This window comes from Pempheris klunzingeri, chromosome 16 (assembly GCF_042242105.1).
Source record: "Pempheris klunzingeri isolate RE-2024b chromosome 16, fPemKlu1.hap1, whole genome shotgun sequence".
Taxonomy (NCBI): Eukaryota; Metazoa; Chordata; class Actinopteri; order Acropomatiformes; family Pempheridae; genus Pempheris; species Pempheris klunzingeri.
In genome coordinates, this window is record NC_092027.1 from 7,149,725 (window position 1) to 7,158,132 (window position 8,408).

The window sequence follows — 8,408 nt, forward strand, 5'->3', positions numbered from 1 at the left end:
TGTTTGCGTGTGCTGACAGTCGCATAGGAATAGAGTTGTTTGGGCTAAAACACAAGTGGCTATTTCACGGTCGGGTGGCGATGCCGTGTCCATGTCTGTCAAGGCCACGGGAGGAAGGGGAGGGCTGAAGCTTCTGTTAAGTTTGGAATTTCTCAGATTAGAAACTGTCAGCATGCGAACTGGTAGAAGTGGTTTGCAGTTAAAGGTTGGTGAATTTGAGATTTTGGGAAAGACACTTATTCTCATATCTGTATGCTAAATAAAGCTGCAGCCTGTTAGCTTTGCCTAGCATAAAGACTAGAGACAGGGAAACAGCTAGCCCTAAAGGCTAAAACTGCAAAAACTGAAGTGCAAAAATGACAAAGAAATGAGATATAACATGTTCATTAGTTTGCTTCAGAGGTGTTGGAAGGTGGAGATTACTACCTTACACATACATAGCCATGCCAGCTGTTTCCCTGCTCCCAGTATTTAGTTTAAGGTAAACTTAACAGCTGCCGACTGTCGCTTCATATCTACCAGACATGCGTGTGGTACTCATGCAAGAAAGCAAATAAGCCTATTTCTAAAATGTCAAACTATTTCTGGCTTTTCTAAGTTCCGCTCTGATATGGTCAGAGGCATTCAAATTTGCACAAAAGTGCTTGACAAAACCAAGGTCCATGCCCAGAATCTGATGGGAAAAGAACACAAGGCTGACTTCATGTGATCTTACAGTATATGAGCCACTTGCATTGAATTTCATCATTTCTTTGATTGTAGGCCTGTTAAGGGAAGTGCTATCTCTGTATTCTAACCCATTTGTAATTCTGCACTTGAGTGTGGCTGTAAAGGATTATTCAGAGTGTTTGTATCAAAAATGTATTCCTTTTCTCTCAAAGCGTCTTTGAAATGTTTCAAATTTCATGCAGACAGTCTAAACCTTGGGTCAAGACCTGAGTTTGCTTGCAGGCTCTTCCCTACATGTAGCAGTAGGTTTTAGTGATCTATATCCCATGCTGCAGCGTTGTAATAACCCTGGGTGTAGGCAGTAAAATATTGATTCTTTATTGTTACTCTCCAGAGTGTGTTACCGCTCCCTACTTGCAGAGGGGGGAGTGACGGAATAGATTTCCTCCAGGGGCACGAAGGAAACTTTCCACACTGTTTCTGGCTCTGATATCCAGGTATAACCAGCTCATGATCTGGCAACTGTGCCAAGGTGTCCGAGGACTTGCCTGAACTGGCTCAGCCCATAGTCTCCATGTACCTGTAAGAGGTTTGGCACACACTCAAAGATACTGATACGCACTGCACTGTTACACAAGAGAATGCCAGACTAAACCTCACACAACGTTATTGCACAAGAACTTTCAGACATGCTGGCACGAACGTAAAAACGCACGCAAACTCAGACTTTGTGTGTAAAATACACACACACAAGCACACAGTGACACTATGTACACACACATTTCTCAACAAATTTGCAGTAAACACACTCGCAACCGCTCACAGGTTTCACATTAGTTATGCATAAACAAATGTAGAAGCAAACCTAAGCGACACCTCAAACACAATCTTAAAGAGAAAAACAACAGACCTAAGTTTTATTTTCCGCAGTGTTGACAGCATGTTTTCGATTCTGTTCTGGGTGTTTTTGTAACCAAAAGGCATGCAGACCAAGTCTCTACTCCCAATCTATCTACATATAAGGTGCCTAATGATGGATATTAATGATGATATTGATATCATAATGAGTATATATAATAAACAGATTAATCCTCATGTATAATGCGTTCTCTGTTTATTCTGTGTGTGACTGGCCATATAGGATGTTACAATTCTTTTAAAATCCGCTCACACTGTGCAGGGCTGTGTGTGTGTGTGTGTGTGTGTGTGTGTGTGTGTGTGTACATCGACTCACCCGCAGCAGATGTAGACTGAGTTTGCAGTGCTTTACCTGACAGATGAGCTGGCTGGAGATGAGTGACATTGCAGTTTGGGCAGGTCTCATCTGGTTAGCACACAGCAGCCTGCATGAGGCCTCTGAACTCTGCAGGAGATGCTGTAGATCACGACTGCAAGTACTCACACATGTGCTCACATCTGTGCTTTCTCTGGCTTCTAATGCGCGCACACGTCCGCAGCGACCTGACAAAGGCACAGTGAGTAGAGGCATTTGCAAAGTCGTAATGCTATTGTTCATTTTCCACTTTCTCACAGACAGCAGCGGTAGCAAAAAGCAGCTGAATGCGCAGCCTCTTGTCAATAAGTCGTCTTCCCCCGGCCACAGACAATGCTCATCTCTGATTGGCTGTCAGGTGAGTTACCTGGCTTTCTTTACCTCAGCCATATTCTTCATTTTTGTAGATTAGGACACCTTGTTAAGTATGGCTATTACCTTACATGACATTATTATATTGAAATGCATTACACCTAAGTTAATTGTAGACGGGGACTTAAAGGGTTAAAGGCTTAAAGGATAGGTATGATTTTTTTTATTTTATCTTACTTTACTTAATACTTAAATATTCAGAAGCCATATGTATGGTGAAAGAGTTGCTGTCACTACACCATATATTACTATGACTATACCACACTGGTTGTGTCTTTTTTGCCTGCTACAAGGCAAAGATACCTTACAGCTAATTTAAGGAAATACTATAATTTTCCTTCATGCCAAGAGTTAGATGATTGATGTCTGAGACAGGTATCAGTGTTCTCCTCTAAGTCTAGGGCTAGAACGTGAGTAAGCATATTTTCCTCAGTTCCTTTGATAATTAATTTATCAATACTTTGGATATTAGTGATAAAACAAGAACCAGCCAAATAGGCAAGTTTTGCTACAGGCTGATACAAGTCAAACGGCTTTCTTACACCCGACAAACTAAAAGCTTTTGTTAAGGATAGTTTATTACTGCTCCATTAAGCCATTAACAAATGATTAATTAACGATTAATAGCAAGTTAAATAAAACGTATGACCTTTTATACAATATGTCTTAAATGTACTAAAAACTGTTAAATTTGGGGGAAAATCTGCTTGATCGCTTTTTAGGAGAATATACACAGTCAAAGGTTTTACATGAAGCCTTCGATGCCCTGGGCTGCATAAACGTTAAACAGGGTCTTTATTTTGAGAAACTAATTACACCAAGGTATCGCAATTAAACCCACAGTGAAATCGATCTTTGGGTGAATTGAAATTGATGCCTACAAATGCTCCACACGCTGTAGTACTTTTGCTACACGTGCTGCAGCGAAGAGGGTGGGGTGAGGGGGGGAGGACGAGGAGGAGGAGGAGGTGAATAACAGGCGTGAGGGATGAAGAGAAAGAGAGATATGACAGAAAATCGCTAGCACTCAGTCCCCTGCCTGCCTCTCCTGAGACCTGCAACACACACCCTCAGTACTCTGGGCTCTCACCGCCTGCCTGGATGAGATCTCCACGTTTTGTTTTTTTTTTGTCTGTGTGTGTCTGCGAAATTTCCCTCCACCGTTTTCTCACTTTGCCCTGTCCCTTTTTTCTCTCTTTCACTTTTGCTACTCTAATTCTATCCATCACTCACTCTGCGCATGCCGGCATCTCTCAGAATGCATCTCAAAAACCTCATACATTATATTTCTCTGTCCTTCTCCGTGTCTCCCACTTTTCAGCCATGTCTATTTCTATAGCCTTTGCTTTCTTTGTCCCTGTGGTTACTCCCACATCTATTTCTCATATTTTTCTCCTCTTCTTCATTCATTGGCATTATCTCACTGCTTTTCTCTATGTAGCCTCCCTCGCTGTGTCTCTGCATCATCCTCAGCCTGGCTGTTGCGCATAACGCTCCACATTCCCTTCCTCCTCCGTCACACATTCATGTTGAACACAAACAGGCGGCAGTATGAATTAAACATCTTAGACAGTGCACATGCTGAGCCCCTCTGGAGTGCCAGGATGAGCACTGGTACTTAGATTGGGGGCTTTGGCCACACACCGTGTGCGTATGTGTGTGTGTGTGTGTGTGTGTGTGTGTGTGTACTTGACACTGTATCACACTGAGAAGTGAGGGTTATCACATCTGTTTTCCTTCATGTTTTATTGTCAGAGGGGAAAAGGAGCAAGGAGCCTTCTTTAAGCTTTACCACTTTGACAAAGAAAAGTTTCTCTTTGTCTTCTCTATTCTCACACTCCTTCTTATTCTCTCCTTGTCTCTCCCCGTGTCTTATCTCTCCCCTTCTCTTATCTTGTTTGATTTCTCAGTACGTGTCGTTTTCAACTCGTGGTTTGAGTCAAAATTGTTTCTTTGCTTCACCCCCCGCCCCCTCCACTTTTCCCCCGTATTTTATTCTCTCGCTTTCATTTTTCAACTTTTATTCACCGTTCTTCTTTTGTTTTTGATCTCTTTGGCTTTTTGTCCTTCTGCTGTCTTTCATCTACATCCCACCCCTCTCCTCTCCCTGCATCGCCCCTCTCTCTCTCTCTCTCTCTCTCTCTCTCTCTCTCTCCATCCTGCTCTCACTGATCCTGTCAAAATGACTGATATGAAAACCTTTCAAAACAATTGATGTTGCTTATTTTGGCAAGGATCAGCCAAAATCTCAGTGGGTTGTGTGCCTCAGTGTCTCTGTGTGTATCGTTATCTCTACATGTGTCAGTATCTGCAAGTGGAAACGTCAGTGTGCCCGTTATGTACATACCTTATCTTTACAAACTGTGCACACAGGTAAGTGGGCATCAGAAGAGTCTCTTCACCCGCTGAAGAGGTTAAGCCTCCTTATCAGCCTTCGCTGCATGTTGATTCAGTATAGATCAAGCTGACATCCATCCGGTCATGAACCCCCGGTCCCAGCTCTCTGCCGCCTAGTTACGCTCTCGTCTCCAGCAGCCACTTTTTTATGGAGTTTTGTCTTGCCAGCTTTGCCAGAGCCAGTGTCAGCACTGCAGAGGACAATGTGCACTTCTGCTGCACTGATTTGCTGTGGCAACCTTTCAAAGTTTAAGGGGTCTTTTTTAGGTCAAACAAGAAGGCTGCAAGATCTATTCAAGTGGACAAGCAGGGTGTACAAAGGGAAATAATGAGTCAGAAAATGGGAAGGTTCCATCTAAAACCCATTACAATCAGTTCAGCTTTCTCCAAACTTAATACACAATCAATATTTGTATAGAAACATGGGGTGGAATCATTAGGTGTAATGTGAAAGGATTCACTCATTATAAACCTACAGATAATTAACACCCTAGTTTTCCCTCAGCTATACAGAGCGCTTCAGTGTTTATCAGCTTTTTCAGCAGTTCTTATCAATCTTCTGGTTACTACCTGTCCAGCAACAATTAGTTACTGACTAGCTGGTGTATATGGAGGAAATAGCAGATTTTTTTAAAGATTTTCTCAAAGGTCGGTGGAGACCAAAACAAGAGAAGTAAAAGTAAAGTGAATCCTTTTCTTCAGCAATAGCCATTCTCTTGCATTTGCATACTGTAATCCTCTCTCTACTACTTTTCATTTCACTGGTGGAATCCTCTTTTCCCTGATATGATTCTAAGTATGCGTGCATTGTTTCCTGTGAATTGTAAGACGTTACACAATTTGAATCCAATTTTCGGAAAGCAGAACTTCATACAGACGGCTGAGTACTGCTGGTGCGTGCATGCGTTTCATGTAATGTGGAAGACAACATCCAGCCTTTTAAAAACTTTATGAACTGTCTTATCCCACATTTTGTTTGGCTGCACTGACAACAGACTATGAGTGTATGACACCTCAGAATGGACAAAATTGCTCTTGTTCTGTAGCGTTTTTGACAGCCACTCAAGGTATGTTTGCTGCCCACAGTTTTCTGCACACTTGTCATGTTTATTGAAACATATGTGGAGTTAATGGCTCATTTATGGGTTTTAATAGACTACAATGGAGGTCAATGGAAAGGAGGAAACAGATATATAAAGCATTGGATACGCAGACAATAATTAGGATCAATACGTAGGATCAGTTCATAGTTGTTTTTGTCTTTTCATGTGATTTGTTGATTAATAGAAAAATATAGACAATCACAAGACTCATTCTTTAAGATCTAATAGCACAGAGCAGTTGGATTTCATTGCAATGGCAGATAGGAAACGGCTTAATAGGGATATGATGTGCAGTGTTGTTCTCCTTAGAGCAACCAATTACAGTAGATGTCACATTTTTGTAAAGCTTGATATCTATTTGTGTCCTTTCTGTGGTGCATAGCCAAGAGATGCGCTAACATGGCTTTTTCTTCATCTTAGCAGCTATTATTCCATCAGTAATTCGGTGCCCTTTTCTTACTGTCACTGTTGTGGCACCGGTGAAACTATCTCATGTAACCTCTCAGCCTTTGCGATTCAAATCTTTCTCCCTTCCTTCAACTGATTTATTCAAATAAGACATGGCTCCTCTTTCTATAGGGAAGTGTTTTCTGGTCAGCCTCCCATGGCTGCAGTGCTGTCACACAGTTGAGCAGGCGACGGCAGGGATGCTACCTGCCGGCAGACGCCTGCTGCCCAGCGACTTTTCCCAGCACCTCGCACAGCTGTGTGCTCCGCCGCTCAACATCAAGGGGAAGCCGGGGTTATTACCACTATGTTTATGTGTCAGGCTGAGTCAATTATACCTCTGACGGGATAAGGGGGGGGAGAGAGTGCATGTGGTAAACCTTTCTTCCCTGAGGCTGTGTGTGTGTGTGTGCATGTACGTAAGTGAATGTTTTTTGGGTTGTTTTTTTTTAAGCCTTTGCATGTGTCTGTGCAAATGTGCTGGATGCTCCACAAGTGGTGAGAAAAAAAATAAATCTCCATCCTCAGCTCCCCCCTACGTTCTGTGGTGATGGAACAGGCAGGAGCCCCTACTGGGGAGCCAGGACCTTGGGGCCTCCAGCCAGCAGGCGCCACTGAGGATGGAGGGGTGCTGTGAGCTCGCTCGTTAAACAGCCCTGTACCCGACCCTAATGATATCCGCCGGCACGTTTCCTCTCTGCAGCCCTCACTCCCCTGCCCTCTCTCACACTGTATCTCTCCCTCACCCCCATCTCTCCTGTCTTCACTTTCACTCTCCCTCCAGCCTTCCTCCCGCTCCTGCTCTCTCTCCTCTTTCATTCACCACCACCATCTGCCTCCCCACCCCCTCTGCTAGCCCCCCCCCCCCCCCCCCAACCCTATTTGGGTGAGGAAGTCGAACCCGTCTGATGGAGGGAAGAGAGACTCTGTCACACTTGCCTTCTAATGAGCAGTTGCTCTGCGTGCCACCAGCTCTGACAGAGCCAAAATGGCCGACACATTTCACACTGCTGGGCCTTGATCTGTCTGGTTTGTGAGTGACTGGCTTGATGGCTTCACTGTGGAATAATACCATGTGGAAAAAAAAAACGAAAAGAAAATCAAAAAAAGAACAAAAACACAGAACAGAAGAAATGATGTAACATGGTGCCTTTGGTGAGAAATCATCTATTCTTGTTTTCACTGTTGCACAGAGCTAGGAGAGTAAAACTTGCGATAGTACGGGTATCCTAAGGGGTGTAAAGCTCAGACCTGTTTGATGGCCTCCTTACTTTCATCTACTGTGTGTATAAGTCAATATTCATTTAGAGGCTTTTCATTCTCCATTCTCCCCACCTGGACAGGAGATATTTGATGTCAGGGTATTTCCACTGCCCTGGTTCATGATTTACATCGGTGTCCTTAACTGCTTTTTTACTGGAATTGTTATTGAGACAGGAGCAGTTTGTTTGTCACGGGTCATGTTTGTCTTACAGGTTGATGATCAATAGAAAGGGGGCATTTATGGTCAGCAACCTCAACCCAAACAAACCAGGTACGTGAGGAAAATCTTTAACCGAGTGTCTCAGACATTCGTCGTGTTTTAGTGCCCTCTGTTCTCTGCTGTACAACTGCAGTCTATTCTCAGAGAAAACTGGACCTTTTCACAATATTTTTATGTAAATTCATGACAGCTGCAGGTAATAGATGAGTGGTTAGAATAAACAGAAACACTCCTCCTACCTTGTTGTGCAACCATGTATGTGGGTTCTGGTTAACCACAGAGCTGCTGATAAAAAATCTCACAAGTCTTGGGCAATCAAATGCAAACAGTGCTGATTACCCATCGGGCATTTATTTCATGTTTTGATTTCTTTTCACCAGTTACCACTCTCTAATGTCGGGATTAAACTACACAACATGTATGTCTAGGAAATAAGATGGTCAGTCTGTCAAGTTCGGAGACTGTCTTGCCTTGAAATCCTGCTGTGACTTCACCATCAAATATAGTCGGACCCCAACCGATCATAGCAGGAGGGGCCTCTTTCTTTTTATGTTGACTGAACAGTATGCGATCTCCTGCTGATTGTTCAAAAATGTAGTCGAGAGATAGTGAGTCAATCATTTGTTCAAATGCTTAAAACAACCCATGCACATATTTTCCTGAT